The sequence below is a fragment of the Arachis ipaensis genome, chromosome B2 (genome assembly GCF_059453495.1).
Source record: "Arachis ipaensis isolate K30076 ecotype BB chromosome B2, ASM5945349v1, whole genome shotgun sequence".
In the NCBI taxonomy this organism is placed as follows: domain Eukaryota; kingdom Viridiplantae; phylum Streptophyta; class Magnoliopsida; order Fabales; family Fabaceae; genus Arachis; species Arachis ipaensis.
The window spans coordinates 121,411,977-121,429,047 of NC_142437.1; the positions used below are offsets into that span (position 1 = coordinate 121,411,977).

Consider the following 17,071-nt stretch of genomic DNA (forward strand, 5'->3'; position numbering starts at 1 on the left):
TGGAAGCATTATATAATTTAATGTAAGTAATTTCTATTATGAATAAATTATGGTTTATTTTATTAATTTGAGCTCTTAGAGATTAATTTATTGGGAATGATTAAATTGATTTTTATAAATACTTCAAGTTTAAGTTAATTAATATTTATGTACAATTTTTATTATAATTAGTTATCTTATAAAAATTGAAATTAATGTTATGGAAAAATAATAAAAGGTTATATGATTTAATATATAATTGATATTTGGGTTTAAAATGTATTTTATAAAAATGTGACTAATATGTTCATTTTATAATTTAAATTAAAAATAATTATTTGAGCTCATTGATATATTGATCAATAAAATTTTATATGTTCCGAAAGTAATTTTTACAGTATTATATTTGAGGGTAAAAAACCCAAATAAGCTAAGGAGAGCTCCAAATTACCCAAATCAGCCAAATCAAAAATCCATACCTGAATCCACCAGGACGAATTATTATATAATTCGAATCAATAAGATTCGAATTATACTCTCAAGTAATTCGAATTGATATAACTCGAATTATATGCATGCAACAAATAAAAGTAATTCGAATTGATATGAATCGAATTATACACATGCAAAAATATGAAGTAATTCGAAACAAGTCGTTTCGAATTATACTTACCTAATTCGAATTTTGTTAATTCGAATTACTAGGAGAAGTGCACTTTAGAGAAGTTCGAATCTAGTTGATTCGAATTAGGTGAAAATTGATTTGCATAGTAATTCGAATTTAGTTGATTCGAATTACAAGGGTTTCGGCTATAAAAGGAGTTCGAACCAAGTTCATTCGAATCACTTTCTCATTCTCCAACCCCACCAAATCCCAGAGAAAAAGACCAACGTTCAGTACGAGTAAGACCAGAGCGGCTTTTTTTGTCGATGGGGGACGATCCGGGAAGGCTTTATCGTTTGGATGGAGTTGCTCATATCGCCGGTGTGATCAACGACGAGGTTAGTGGTTTATGAAAGCGGTTTATGATAACGGTATTTGTTAATGGTTTTTGATAATGGTTTATGTTACTGTTAGTAGTTTAGGATAGTGGTTTAGGATAGTAGTGTAGGCTAGTGGTTTTTGTTAATGGTTTTTTATAGCGGTTTATTTTAGTATTAGTGGTTTAAGCAAGCGGTTTAGGCAAGCGGTTTAGGCCAGTGGTTTTTGTTAGTGGTATTTGAAATTGTTTTTTGTAAGCGGTTTGTGTTAATAGTTTTGGATAGTGGTTTTAGTGATGGTTAGCGGTTTAGGGGCGTGGTTTGAGTTGGTGGTGTATGGTAGTGGGTTTTGTTAATGGTTTTTTATAGCGGTTTATTTTAGTGTTAGCGGTTTAAGCAAGCGGTTTAGGCCAGTGGTTTTTGTTAGTGATTTTTGTACTGGGTTTTTGTTAACGGTTTCGGCTAGTGGTTTCAGTGATGGTTAGGGGTTAACGGTAGTGGTTTATGATAAATGTGAAAATGCATCTGTTTTTGTTAATGGTATTTGCACGTGGTTTGAGTGAGCGGTTTGTGTATAAAATGTTGTTCGTTTGTTTCATATATCTTTTACCCATCACGATTTATTTTCTGGTTCCTTATGAAATATATTGTATATGTTAGTGGTTTGTGCATCTGTTCTAATTATGCGGTTTATGTACTGGCCAGCCTCGTCGTTGCATATCCAGCGTTAGGCGGCAGCAGGGGATGCGTCTTGATGAGAGGTACGTTCCGTACTTGCAGATGGCCGGATTGTACCATCTTGCGAGACTGAACGACAGATGGTTCCAACTAGACGAGCCCCTAGTCAGCGCATTTGTCGAGAGGTGGCGGCCTGAGACGCACACCTTCCACATACCGTTCGGAGAGTGCACCATCACGCTTCAGGACGTCGCATACCAGCTGGGGTTGCCAGTCGACGGAGATTACGTTAGTGGTTGCCTGACAGACTTCCACCTTTACATTGAGGGTGGGAGACCTGCTTGGCAGTGGTTCCATGAGTTGCTCGGTGTTTTACCTCCCGAGAACCAGGTGCAGAAATTCGCAGTCAACTGCACCTGGTTTCAGGAGACATTTGCAGAGTGTCCAGACGGGGCTGATGAGGAGACAGTTAGGCGCTTTGCCCGGGCCTATATCATGATGTTATTGGGCACGCAGCTGTTTGCCGACAAGTCCGGCAATCGTATACACATCAAATGGCTACCTTATGTTGCTCGGCTTGAGGAGATGGGTCGCTACAGTTGGGGGTCGGCCGCACTAGCATGGTTGTACAGGTGCATGTGCCGAGTCGCCAACAGACATGTGGTGAAGTTAGCTGGCCCTTTACAGTTACTACAGTCTTGGATCTTCTGGAGGTTTCCCACTCTTAGACCATCTGGGTATGATGAGATTAGCTGGCCACTTGCCTCGAGGTACCGTTATTGTTTTGTACTATATATTCTTCTTGTATTTATTTTCGATTATGCAACCAATTTTTATGTTTCTCGTACGCAGATGGTCTGGTTACAATCCTGGGATTAGCAACAAGGGACCTCGGGTACAGATGGCTCGCCTGAAGATCGACTTGTTACAGCCTCGGCAGGTAAGTACGCAGAACATATGTGTATCTGAAGTCATTGTTTCAGTTTATATTGTCTAACATAAGTGTACAAACGTTTTTATTTTTATTTTTCCAGTTCATATGGATGCCCTATAGCGCACTCGACGTCATCCAGGTTGTCCATCCGGAGGTCTTGGAGCCTCGGCATACGATGTTATGGCGGTGCAGGACGTCCCTGATTTATTTTGCGGTTGTCGAGTGGCATCAGGTTGATAGAGTTTTACCTCAGTTTGGCGGCGTTCAGCCCACACCGTCTCCCGCTGTGAACATCGACTTCTTGATGTCGAAGGACGGGAGAGGAGGTGACCGTTGGTTCCCGGTACAGTACGCTGATTGGCATCTTCACTGGCAGGAGCGTGCGGAGCACGTTCTACAGTTTGACATCGTGCCCGACCCGGTCCGTCACATGATTTCTTGACATGGTGGTATCAGCACGGAAAGAGGTTTTTGTCGCCGGAGATGTTATTGGGGGATCCGAGAGGTATTCCTATTCCAGATGAGGCGACGCAGAGGGGTGCAGGTCGACTTCCAGATATGGACGGGGTCGAGGATGTTCCTGACAGACGTCGTATTGAGCGGAGAGCACGAGTTGGGACACGTCGTAGCCAGCGTGAGTGGAACTGGGTGGGTCGGGCTATGGATGACGTCGACGACCCAGTAAGGGGTGGGGGGAGAGTTCATGGTCGTGGAGGCAGGAGGAGGGTGGGTGCTGCTAGAGAGGGTGCCCAGATGCCTGGGGGAGGTGATGTTGCGGGGGTTGATAGGGCCCATCAGGGCGGGCATGATGGTGGGTCGCGTGGATCTGGTATGGGAGATCCCACGAGTCACACTGATGCTGGGCTTGGTGGTGGAGGTCTTGGAGATTATTTCGTAGGTGTTCCCGGTGATGATCATACCCTTCAGGAGAGTACTCCATGGGTGAGTCCGGGCTCGATGTTTGGAGACTTGCTTGCCAGTGATGGCATTGTGGCCGAGTTTGGCGGACCGCATTTCCTTGATGATATCCGGACCATCATGCAGGAGGATGAGGCTGCAGCTGGACGGGTTCAGACGACAGGGACATAGGCACCCCTGGATGTAGATCTGAACGAGCCTGCCACGGTAGCTCCTGCGCATCCTTTTGCCATGGGTGGGACCCCAGCATCGGCCCAGACTATTGGGTCACATTCAGTTGCCGGCCCGTCATCATCCAGACCCGTGCATGTTGCGCCTATGACCCCGAGATAGCCACTTCCGGATGACAGCGACGAGTCGATTGAGGATGAGGAGCCACTTATACGTAGGGGTTCCCGGACACGGGTGCCACGCCGTTGCGGCACTGGATTGCACCTATTTAGATGATTTATGGATAGTGGTGTATGTCATGTTGTTATATTTATATTGTGTACCTTATGGGTTGCTTATCATTGTTATGGCATGTACTTTGTTGTTATGTTATTTGATGTTATGTTATGTACTTTGATGTTTTGTTATGTCATTTACTCTGATGTCTTCTACTTTTATGTTATGATATATAGTTTGATGTTATGTTATTCATTATGAGTCATCCCATGATATAATGTTGTTTGTTTTAGATATTAATTTCAATCATTTAAAAGACATTCAACAGAAATATTTGGTACGAATAACAAGTTTCATTACTCATACGAAACAACTTAGTTCCACGGAGAACAATGGTTGCTAACTGAAGTAGAAGACAAGTGCTACTAGATTAACAAATAAAAACAGACAAGCCAAATCTCCTATTGATTTCCAGCAGTCCCGCTGGGGCCTGCGGCTTGTGGACAACGACGCCTGGTGTGACCTGGCTGCCTGCAGAGGCCACATCTCTTTGGCCGGTTCGGATCTGCTTCATCCATGTTGGTGCGAATTCTTGTGGATCTAGGACGACCCTCCCTCGCACGCCTCATATTCGGATCCGGTATAACGGTAGGCCCGGCATAAGGTGGCCAGAAACCCTCTGGAATGGGAGGTGTAAATCCTATCTGATAGACACCGAAAACGGAAATAAGGCGATAGACCTCGTGGACGTAAGGCTGCCATGTAAGTCGTGAATAAGCACAGCATGCCAGTGCGTGCGGACAGGGAAAATGAAGTGCTTGGAAGTATCCACAATCACAAGTCTTAGACCCTAATGAGACCCTGTACGTACCAAGAGAGAATGAACCTGTCAGAGTCGTCTCAGCAACGGTGTATTCCGAGTTATCCCTGTCGTAAACAGTCACCGTGAAGCACCTGGCTGTCTTCAGGTTGGCCTCGATACACTTTACTAGGTATTGACTGAATTGTTGTCCAGTACACATCTGAGCCTCGGCCTCCCTACCCTTACGGACAAATAGCTCAGCTAGCCTTCCGTATGTGGCCTTCACCAGCGAGCAAACAGGGAGGTTTCTTACCCCCTTCAGGATTGAGTTGACACATTCCGAAATATTGGTCGTCATGGGCCCGAATCTCCGACCCTCATCACAGTACTGTGTCCACAACGAATACTCGATTCGGTTCGCCCAGTCACACATTGCCGGATTCTCAGAGCGCAGAATGTCAAACCAGTAGTCGAACTCCACTTCGGTCTTGGCATATGCGGCGTTAACAAGAAGCCTCCGGGCATCTTTTCCCTTGAACATCAAGGCAAAATTCGATGCAACGTGTCGAATGCAGAACGCCCGGTACGCAGCCGGGGGTAGCCATCCCCCATCCGGAGCCTCGAGGGCTGCCTTGATGCCGTTATGCCTATCTGAAATAACTAACAGACCCGGGTGAGGTGTCACGTGCTCACGGAGGTGGGAAAGAAAGAAAGACCATGACTCAGCATTCTCACCCTCAACTAGTGCAAATGCCACGGGGAGGATGTTCGAGTTTCCGTCCTGTGCAATGGCGACTAGCAATGTTCCCCCATACTTCCCATATAGATGGGTGCCATCAATACTCACCAAAGGCTTGCAATGACGGAATGCCTGGATACAAGGGGGGAAAGTCCAGAACAGCCTATGAAAATAAACCTGAGACTCGTCAACCTGTCCCCCAACTCGAACAGGGCAAGTCCTGAGGACGGCTACAGTGCCAGGCATCGTCAGCTGAACTCCTAAAACCCACCTAGGGAGCTCATTGTACGACTCGTCCCAGTCCCCATATATGACGGCAACGGCCTTCTGCTTCGCCATCCATACCCTCTTGTACGTTGGCTTGAACCCAAAGTGTGCGGCCGTGGCATTTTGAAGCACCTTGATGTTCACAGCTGCATCAGCCCTAACCATCGGCATAATGAAGGTGTATATCACATGGTAGTCCAGACTCCTATGGTCGCTGGAGATGGAGCTGGCGAGACATGTATGCGGTCCGTTGTATCGCTTCACTTCCCAGATACCCTTCCGCTGTCGGAGACTCAACCGAATCAGCCATGTGCACCCATTCCCAAACTCAGAACACTTTCCCACATACCTGCGATAGTCAGACTCAACGACCTTGTACTGGACCCCTCGGCGGATACTGTACGTCTTCACACTCAACAGCGCCTCATCTTTATCCTGAAATTGTTGGCCAACCTGGAACTCGTTCATACCGGCAGACCCCTCGGTATCTCTAGCGCCAAATCCTGAGGGCTGCAGAGCATTTTCGTCCTGCCGCATGGCATCCAGGTCCAACGAGGAAAAATGGGGTGGATACTGCTGTGTGCCAGAACTAGATCCACCTGTAGCCCTTCTCGGAACAGTAGTTCCAACATCATCGCCGCTTTCATCAGCGATCATATCCGGCTCCACGTCATCGTCATCTGGATCATCAAACAAACCATCACCAACACCAGCCGGTGTGGGACAATGTACCTCGGTGGGAATATGTTCCCTATACCGAACCGCGTCTCCAACATTGCCGCTCAGATCAACGGCAAACGAAGGAGACGCAACAGGCTGCATCGGTGGCTCATACACAGGAGCAGAGGATGAAGCAACAGCAGGTCTCGAGCTCGAGCCGGCAACCGCGGCTATAGTATTGGCATTCCGGTTCGAACCACCCGAGCTAGATACCACATCAACCAACTTTGCCAACAACTCTGGTGTCCTTACCTCGGGAAACTGCCTACGACAAAGAAACATAACATGCAAGTCCTCGTCACTACCGATTGTGGAACAATCAAACTTCACGGTGTCATGGAGCACCGCTGTTGGAATCTGGTAAAAAAACTTCTTGACCCTTTTAACTCCTTCGAGACCAAGCTTCTCCAGCACAGAGCTAACAAGAGCATCGTAGGTGGTTGTTGGCGTCACGATAATACATAGGGGATCCTTATCAGTGAACTTCACGCCGAACTGAGTTTTTCTCTTAATCGACCCTCTGTAATGTACCAGCACTAGGAAACTCTCCTCACTAGCCATCTCCCCTCTTTGTTGAGAGCATCATGAGTTCACAGCATATATATACAGCTCTGGTTCGCACTATATATATATAATTCGAAACAACTTGTTTCGAATTATGTTGTATCACAAGCTAACCTAGTAATTCGAATTAACTAAGTTCGAATTAGTTAAGTATAATTCGAAACAGCTTGTTTCGAATTACTTTATTTTGTTTCCTTCCTAGTAATTCGAATTAACTCAATTCGAATTACTTAAATTCGTTGCGTGCACATAATTCGAATTATATCAATTCGAATTACTTGATAGTATAATTCGAATCTTATTGATTCGAATTATATAATAATTTGTCCTGGTGGATTCAGGTGTGGATTTTTGATTTGGCTGATTTGGGTAATTTGGAGCTCTCCTTGGCTTATTTGGGTTTTTTACCCTATATTTGAATTTCTTGTTTCGCTTCAACCATGGTCACTGCTGTGAGAGCTAACGCTGTTACTGTCCCAGTTGTGTTGAGATGCAATACCGTTGCTATCTTGATTGAAACTGTTGCATGGCTAGTAGTGGCCCTGCCAGTTGTCTCTCCATAATTCCGCTTACGATTTTTTTTAATTGTGACATTGAGGTAGGGGATTTATTTTTAAAGTTTAACAGTTTTAATTTTAGAATGCCTACAAAGTTAATTGGATAATTGCAAATAATTAATAATGGATAAGAGTTGATTAATTGTTGTGAATGGCTTGAAATGTGTTTGAAAATAGTTAAGTGTTGTGATTACTCTGAATTATGATTAAAATTGAATGTGGTTGTGAATTGTGATTGAGTTATTGACTGTTGCGATAAATTGACTGAAATTCTGATCTTTGATGGATTATATTGGATTGGTTGCCAGTTTGCTGGTTATTCGATATATTGTAATGATCGTGGTATTGGTTGGTGACTGATTGGAACTGATTTTGAGATGTGTTGAAAGAATGGATCTTGAAATGTTAAGCTACTAGTTGAAAATCTAATTCCCAAAATAAAATGACAATTTTGAAAGCGAACCAGTAATTCGATATTGATCAAAATGGTATGAGATTAAAAGCTAAGTAAAACTACAATAAGTATATTTGTTAAGATTCAATTTTGAGGGCTTCGTATTAACTGAACAATTAGTTGTGAATTTTCAAAGTTAGGCTGTGAAATCTGATTTTCTACATTACTTTTAAATGAAATCAGTAACTTTAAAAGGCTATAACTAATTCTGTGATGATCAAAATTGCGTGAAACCAATTCTGAGTTAAACTTGAAAATGTATAAAGTTGGACTAGAAAGTTTGAGGTCTTTTTGTTAAGTATATGATTTATGGTGGATTTTTGAATTGTGGTTGTTAAACCTGATTTTTCCTGCAGAATTTTTAAAACAGTAGTAACTTGTTAGCTCGGCTGGAAATGTTACAATTTGAATTTTGATATGGGACCAATTTTAAATGAAACTTTGGTATTAGTATTTTAATATCATAAAATTTTAGTACTGTTGGAATTGTGATTTTAAAGATATGAATTTTTGAAATATGGTACATTATGCAGTAAAAGGTAGGTTCTGTTTTCTTAAATCAGCAACTTTGAGAGCCTATAACTTTTAATTTTGGATGGATATTGAAGTGTAACTAATTGGTGGTGAAATCTAAGTAAGTTTATCATGTGTGAGTTAAATTTCAGGACCATCCATATTTTAATGAGTGAGTTATAGAATTTGGAAGAGGATATGTTCATTGGATTTTAAAACAGAACTTTGCAGAAAAATACTAAACTTCCAAGTCACATAACTTCTTCATTAAAAATGGTATTGACCTGAAAATAATTGAAAAAAAAAAACTAAATGAGTCTATTTGAACCATAATACATTTGAAGGTCATTGTATTTAATTTGGATTTTATATGAAATTTTGATAGTTGAACATTACTGCTATTTTCTGGGTTTTAATACTGCAGAGCAGTCACGATTTTTTCTCTATTTCTGAAGTTAGAGTAATCAGAAAATTATTATTTTTAGTTTTTTAGAAAGCTTAATTTGAAACAATCGCCTGGACATAAAGTTTGCAAATTTTGAATTCATTTAATATATTAATAATAGAAAAGAAGATAGAGTGTCGAAGATATTTTGGTGACAATAATGAGTTCGTGAAGTTAAAAATGAATCTTAGGGTTATATGCTTGATTTCTTTTTTATGTTTGTTGAAAGATTTAAAAAAAAAACTAAATTGGTTCAGTTTAAAAATAATGAATTCAAGCTTGAAAAATATTAGTTTTTATATGGTTTAAGTGACTTTTAAGGTTGTAAAGAAATCAAAATGGATTTTAGTGTTACTACTAGATATGTTGAGAATATTAGAGTAAGAGCTATTATAATAACTTAAATGATCCTTTTGAAAAAAGATAGTTGAGATTGAAAATTGTTGGTATGTAACTCTTATAACGAGTAATGTTATGGTTGTTTGGCAAGGACGTGAGTTTTGTCCTATTTACGTAATTGCAACTGTAAAAGAGATCATGAATGAGAATGTGAAATGAATGATGAAGTTATGTGCCTGCCACAGAAGGGTAGAGCAATAATTGTTTGATTTCTTTTACAGTAGAGCAAAAAGTTCTATATCTACCACAATAGAGCAGATATTATCACAGTAGATCAATCTGTTTTTTGTCCACTTATTTTTCTGCTACAGTAAAGCAGAGGCTGCCACAGAAAAGTAACTATTTGATTTGCACGGGTTGAAAAATCATATTCGGAACAACGTGAACTCGTGACTGGATAATGTCAAAATGCGGGTAGACAATCGACACATAAGCTCATGACCTACACTAGGACTATACATGCATCATTTTGTTTGAGCATTATTTTCTGCTATATTTTCTGTGCTTTTATTCTATTCCTTGTTTTGTTTGTTTATGTTCTGTTTGTTTGTTTGTGTTCAATATTGTCTGATTTGTTTAGGGGTGCACATGGGCCGGGTGAAGCCGGGTTTGATGTGACCCAGATCCGGCCCGAAATATACACCGGGTCTATTTATTAGACCCGAACCCGGCCCTAGACCCGATGAAACCAATACACTTTCGGGCCACAATTATACCGGGTAAAAACAGGGTGAAAACCGGGCCGTTAACATTACATTACGTTGATACCTTCTTGTAAGCTAGCATGTAAAAATATCCAAATTTCTAAGACTCCAACCATTATTTAACATGGTAAAATTCACTTAGAAAAATATAACAAGAACCAACCATTCTTCAAAATTAAAGCATAACCACAATCAATACTAAAGTATAACCACAATCAATACTAATATTGTCTAATAATACCAAATATTTAAATCAATACAAATAACACAATATTATGCATTAGTCTAAAGTCTTATGCATTCTAAACATAAAACATTAACTTATAGTTTTATAATGACTAATAACACAAAATATTAAGATTTACAATACTTAAATTCCACATAAGAATAGTCATGATCCATCACTAATAACACAAAATATTAATTGTGTATGATGACCGGGTCACCGGGCCGACTTCGGGTGACCCGAGCTATGGCCCGGACCCGACCCGAAATAATGACCGGGTCTATTTTTGAGACCCTTACCCGGCTCTAAACCCGATGAAATCACACCAAATTAGCCCCAAAAGTGTTCGGGACTGGGCCGGGCCTTCGGGCCGGGCCGGGTCTGTGCACCCCTAGATTTGTTTATGTATCCATTTACTTTTAGATTGAAGGTTGTTTTTAATCAAAAATTTTTTTAAGGGATATAACTTGAAGTTGATGACCAATTTTGCTAATGTAATTTTAAAGAATTTTATTGAATTAATGTAGAATAAATATTGTTGAGAATGTGGGTAGATAATCGACACATAAGCTCATGACATACACTAGGACTATACATGTATCATTTTGTTTGAGCATTATTCTCTATTATATTTTCTGTGCTTTTATTTTATTCTTTGTTTATGTTCTATTTGTTTGTTTGTGTTCAGTACTATCTAATTTGTTTATGTACCCATTTACTTTTAGATTGAAGGTTGTTTTTAATCAAAAATTTTTTTAAGGGATATAACTTGAAGTTGATGACCAATTTTGCTAACGTAATTTTAAAGAATTTTATGGAATTAATGAAGAATAAATATTGTTGAGAACTTTGGTTTAGTTCTCACTCCAAAATTTTTCACCTTTCAGTAATACAGGCTTGAAGACGCAATATGAAATTGCACCGATTAGTAGACTTTATTTATAATTCAAGTTGTTTTCTTAAAGTCACCTCTCTCTTGATGCTTAAAATTTTAGTTTATACGGAAGGGTATGTGTGGTATGTTGAATCTAAATTTTACTTTGGATTTATTTATATAAGATTTATTATTAATAGTATTTATGTGATTATTATTATTTGTAAATCTTTGATATACGATTTTAGAAAATAAAAAAATAAATTTTTTGGCATTTTCCTATAACTGGAATACGATATCGATATAAAGATTCAATAATTAAGTAGTTAATATTGCCAACGAGTAATAGCTCAAATGGCATAGTCTCTCCACCTATCTTTGGTAAAAAAAAAAAAATTAAGTAGTTAATATTAAAAAAGATTATTTAATATTTTTTTTTAGTAGAAATATCATAATTGAAACAAAGTATTTTATTGAAGAGCAATGCTAGGGGAGTAATTACCCAAATCAGTCCCTGAGGATTTTAAAAGCGGACATTTTAGTCCCCAAAAAAAATTAATACACAAATTAGTCCCCATGGTTTTTCTCCGTCAGACATATCAGTCCCCAGACTATTTTCCGGCGTGACTCATCAACGGAAATTGCTGAGTTGGCACGTTAAATCGCACACGTGGCAGTTAAGTGTCCACGTGTGCAAAGAGGATAAAACAGTCCCCAAAAATTTTTAATAAAACGTTGTCGTATTAATAGAAACGCTTCTCACCTTTTTGTTATCCTCCATATGTCTTCATCCACTTTGAAAAGACATCAAACCCCATAATTCACTCCCCTTTTTACTCAGAAACCTTCTGCAACTTCATCTCCCACATCACTACCGTCACCGTCAACGTCAACATTAGAATTCCATTCATCATCTTCACGGCCGTCACTAACTTTCGTTACCTTCGAATCGCACGAAGCGTCGACGTGGATGCCAACGATTGCCGCATCAACTCCAATACCCACATTGTAATAGGTGAGCAAATAATCTTCGTTAGGCTAAATTAGTTTATTAGAGATTACATTATTTGATTAATCAATTAATTTTGTTGGATGGTTAAGGTTTAGTGGCTGTAGAAACTTCTGAGTTGTACTGATGTTATGTGTGTATGTTTTTTTTTTTAAGAATTAATTTTACGTTCAGTAGTTATAAGCCACAAATAATGGTATATTTGTGTTTTTTAGTTTTGGTTTTGTTGATTTTGTTCTATTTTAATTTTGTTTGTAGATGGAGTATTTTGTGGTTCCTATTTTTCACCATGGAGGTCACTTTGTGCGAGATAATAAGGGTGTGTTGCTATATATTAATGGAAAAGTGAGCAAATTTCCCGAAATGGACATTGACTTGCTGTGTTTCTTTGATTTAAAAACTTTGTTCAAAAGTTTAGGGTATCATGATTACAAAGCTATGTTTTGGTTTGATAATTCTACCTCTGACCTCGAGTCTGGATTACATCCCATAGAAGGAGATGCTCAGATCAATGAGTTACGTGCGTACAAAGAAAAGAACAAGGAGAGTCCAGAATTTGAACTATACTTTGATCACCCAATAATGTTAACTCCACTTGAAGATGAACACCTTGACTTTGAACATGATCAATCCAATAGTTCTTCTAGCGATGATGGCTATGAAACCACAGAAGATGAGCCGTATAGACCTCCTCCACCCGAATTCAGTGATGAAAGTAATGAAGATGAGTGTGTGGTAATCAAGAAGAAGACTGTTAGGAGTGAAAAAAAATAGACCATGAAGGAGATGTGCGGAAGAAGAAGTCAAATAAGGATATTAAAGAAAGGACCAAAACTACAAAGAAGACTCAAGTGGGTAGCAAGAAGACTAATGGGCTAACATATGGGAGAAATAAAGATGGGCTTATTGGTGCTGGTCCAAATGGTGCTGCTAGGCCAACTGCTGCTTCTCAGCTAATTGATGAAAAGGATGAAAATGACGAAGAGTGTGAAGAGGAGATAGAAGAACCTGTATTTGACTACGAGTCTGAGACATTATTAACTCCTGAGAGTTCTGAGGATGAGCGGGAGAGATATGAATTTCCACAGTTCAATGAAGGGGCTGGATTTGGTGAAGTTTATTTCGAGTTGGGAATGGAATTTCCAACCATTGAAACATTCAAGAATGCATTGAAGGATCATGTTATATATGAAGGGAGAAAGATAAGATACATAAAGAATGACCAAAGGAGAGTTAGGTGTGACTGTGAACATGGTGTTGTGAGGATTAAGAAACCCAGGAAATCAAAGAACAAGAAGGAAGAAAATGTGGAGGATGCAAATGAGGATAATGGGGCTAAGGAGAATGTGAATGTGTATAACAATGCTGTCCAAAATAAAAAAGAAAGTGATGCTGTCCAATCCAACAATGCTGCTGTTGTAAATGAAAATGGGCTCAACAGTGGGCCTGCAAACAGGTCACCTTGTCCATGGCTTATATATTGTGCATGGAATACTCAATTGAAGAGTTACCAGATAAAAACTTATATCCCGGAACACACTTGTGCTAGAGAATTCGGCAGCAACATGGCAAGTCAGAAATGGGTGGCAAAAAAGTTAGAAAAGAGGCTCCGAACTCAACCTCACATGACTCTTAGTGAGGCATATGAGCACATCAAAATTGATTATAATGTCATAATAAATGGAAAGATGGTATATAGGGCTCTGAAAGAAGCTAGAGAGCGTTTGATTGGCAACGAGAGGGCACAGTACAGTAAGTTGAGAGAATACCTGGCCGAGCTATTGAGGAGTAACCCTGGAAGTCATACAATTTTGGATGTGACACCAATTCCCCAGTCACCTCCATTATTCAGCAAGTTATACATTTGTTTAGAGGCTTGTAAAAGGGGATTCAAAGCTGGGTGTAGAAAACTAATCGGACTTGATGGATGTTTCTTGAAAGGTTACTTTGGGGGTCAACTATTGTCGGCTGTGGGTCAAGATGCAAATAATCACTTCTATGTGATTGCGTATGCTGTTGTGGATAGTGAAACTAAGGAAAGTTGGAAGTGGTTCCTTACTTTATTGCAAGAAGATCTTGGAGATCAATATATCCATGGGTGGAATTTTATTTCAGACCAACAAAAGGTATGTTATTCTTGTTAGTTAAATGTTATTCTTGTTGTTACTTCAAGTATTAAAATGGTTGATTTATACTTGATAATTACATTACTTTAAGTACAATTGTGGCTGATATTGAATTATTATTTGAATTACTTTAATTATTCAAATGGCTGATTTATGTATTATTCAAATGGCTGATATTGTAGCTGCTTTATACTTGATAATTGTTTTACTTTAAGTACAACTGTAGCTAATATCAAATTATTAGTTGAGTTGCTTTAATTTTTTAAATGACTGATTTATGCAGTATTGTAAATGTAATTGTTGATGAATGAGAATTATTGAGTTACTTCAATAGGGATTGTGTGTTGATGGCTGCTTTAAATTTTGAAGGGAGATGTCAAAAAGTTAAACTATTTTTAAGCCTTAATTTGATTGTTCAATAATATTGGCTTAAAAAGAACTAAATATATACACATCAGGATTATAGTTTTACTTATTTTATTAGTAACGCACACATTTAACTTGGTTTCTAGAGATACATGGACTTCTGCAATTATTTTCTTATATTATAAGATTAACCAATGGGAATTATAAATAGAATATGTTACAAATTAATTTTTCAAAGAAGCGTGTGTTCAAAATTCTGAAAAATTCTGCATGTGCATATTAACTTGATTTAACATACTTGTTCTGAAATATGATATAATAATATAAAGGGTTAAAAAAATATGCTGATTTGATAATTTCATTATTTAATTGCATTGTTTGGCTTAGGGTTTGTTGCCTGCATTAAAGGAAGTTATGCCTCACGCTCACCACCGAAACTGTGTGAGGCATATCTGGAAAAACTTCACAAATCGATACAAGGATAAGCAGGTTAAGAATGTTGTATGGGAATGTGCTAAATGTACTACTGATGCAGAATTTCAAGCAAGCATGCAAAGGTTGAAAAGGATTAATGAAGAAGCATGGAGCTACCTTGCGAAATTCGAGCCGGCATGTTGGACCAAGGCTCATTTCAGTCACGGACCAAAGTGCGACAACCTCACCAACAACATGTGTGAGGTTTGGAACGCAAAAATAGTGAATTATCGTTCCAAGCCGATTCTAACGATGTGTGAGGAACTCCGGTGCTATATCATGAGGAGAATGACCAAATACAAGCAAGTCTTGGAGACACACATGGGCACTCAAGTGGCTCCTACTCAACAAAAGAGGCTTGATGACATAATGAAAGGTGTAAGATATTGGCACCCAATTTGGGTTGGTGACGATGAGAGGCGAATCTTTGAGGTGCAACAAGGATCTACAAAGGTTTCTGTAAATCTGTCTCAAAACAAATGTACTTGTAACGCGTGGCAACTAACTGGTACAATTACTTGACTTTATCATTTAATTTTCATTTATGAAATTGTTATCTGCTACTATTTGAATGCCTTCTTCTTGATAGGTCTCCCATGTGTTCATGCACTTGCTGCAATTGCTAGAAGAGGGGATAGACCGGAAATATATGTACACCCACTGCTCAAGATCGGGGCAGCATTAGCTACATATCAACACTGCATTCAACCAGTTAATTCAGAGGAATATTGGGAGAAGACAATATACATAAATCCGATTCCACCAAAGTTGAAAAGGCCAATAGGCAGACCAGTGAAGAGAAGGAGAAAGGACCCATCTGAGTTAGAAGCTAGTAAAACTGATGGCAACAAAGTAAAGAAAATTTTTAAGGTCACTTGTAGCAAGTGTGGAGAGACTGGCCATAACTACAAGACCTGCAAAGGCCCTCCAACAACAATAATTAAAAAGCAAACCAATCCAAATAAGAGAATGACAGTGAGAGCTGGTTCTAGTTCTGGAACCTCAAACCATAATGCAGATGAGATCAATGTCTCTCAATCAGCTCCACAAGCACAGGTAAAACAAAAACCAACCAAAACTATCTTTTTTAAACTTCCATAGGGACTACATTGAGCTTTTTAATAATTCATGGAGACTGCATTGATATTTTTTTTATTGGACTGCAATTTGAATTGATATTTCGTCTCTTGTAGAATGTGAATAGTAATGCAAATCAGGTTCTTTCAGAAACAGCAAACTTGGGTGTAATGCCTAATGTGGTAAGTTAAAACAGTAGTGAATATGTTGTGCTTCTAATACAAAGGCTTATAATCTAATGAGTTGTTATTTGTTATATGAAGATAACTATGACACCACCATCATCGCAAGGTCCTGCCAATTTTCAAGCGCTAATTCCACCTAGTGCTAGAGCCAAGCAACCTATCATTAGGCCACACCAACCACCCCCTATTCAGTCGAGCACTCCACCACCGATTCCACCACCTACAACAACTGGAGGGATCTCAGCTGAAATAATGGCAGCTGCCAGCAAGGGTACTGCATCAAGGATGTTCCAATTTATTCCAAATCCTGGTTTCAAGCATCCGAGAAAAAAGTGACCAGTATTGTATGCTAAAGACATAACATTAGGCTTTTTAGTGTCTAAACTGTGTTTTGGTGTTTTAATTCTCTACTTTGCTATTATCATATTAGTTTTGGATGAGAGATTGTTGTGTTGGAAACTCTCAATTTGGTTATCATTATGTTTCATGCTGCTGTATGCATGAAGAGTTTGTGTTTTGACACTTTTTAGTATCTTGTTAGTTTGCTACTATGACATGAATAGTTTTCTTGAAGACTTGTATGCTAAGTTCCAAAATATATAATATACAGCATCAACTATCCTCGTTGCCCTGTTATTCTAATAGCATCAACTAAATCTAATAGTCACACTTCAACGCCAAATCATTGCCCTG

At 39.0% G+C, this 17,071-nt stretch overlaps 2 pseudogenes; one reads left to right on the top strand and one right to left on the bottom strand.

The window, feature by feature from the left end:
* Window positions 1–990: 990 nt before the first annotated feature.
* Window positions 991–6,966, bottom strand: LOC107627964 (uncharacterized; annotated as a pseudogene).
* A 5,442-nt stretch (window positions 6,967–12,408) lies between these two features.
* Window positions 12,409–16,714, top strand: LOC148575446 (uncharacterized; annotated as a pseudogene).
* The last annotated feature ends 357 nt before the right edge of the window (window positions 16,715–17,071 follow it).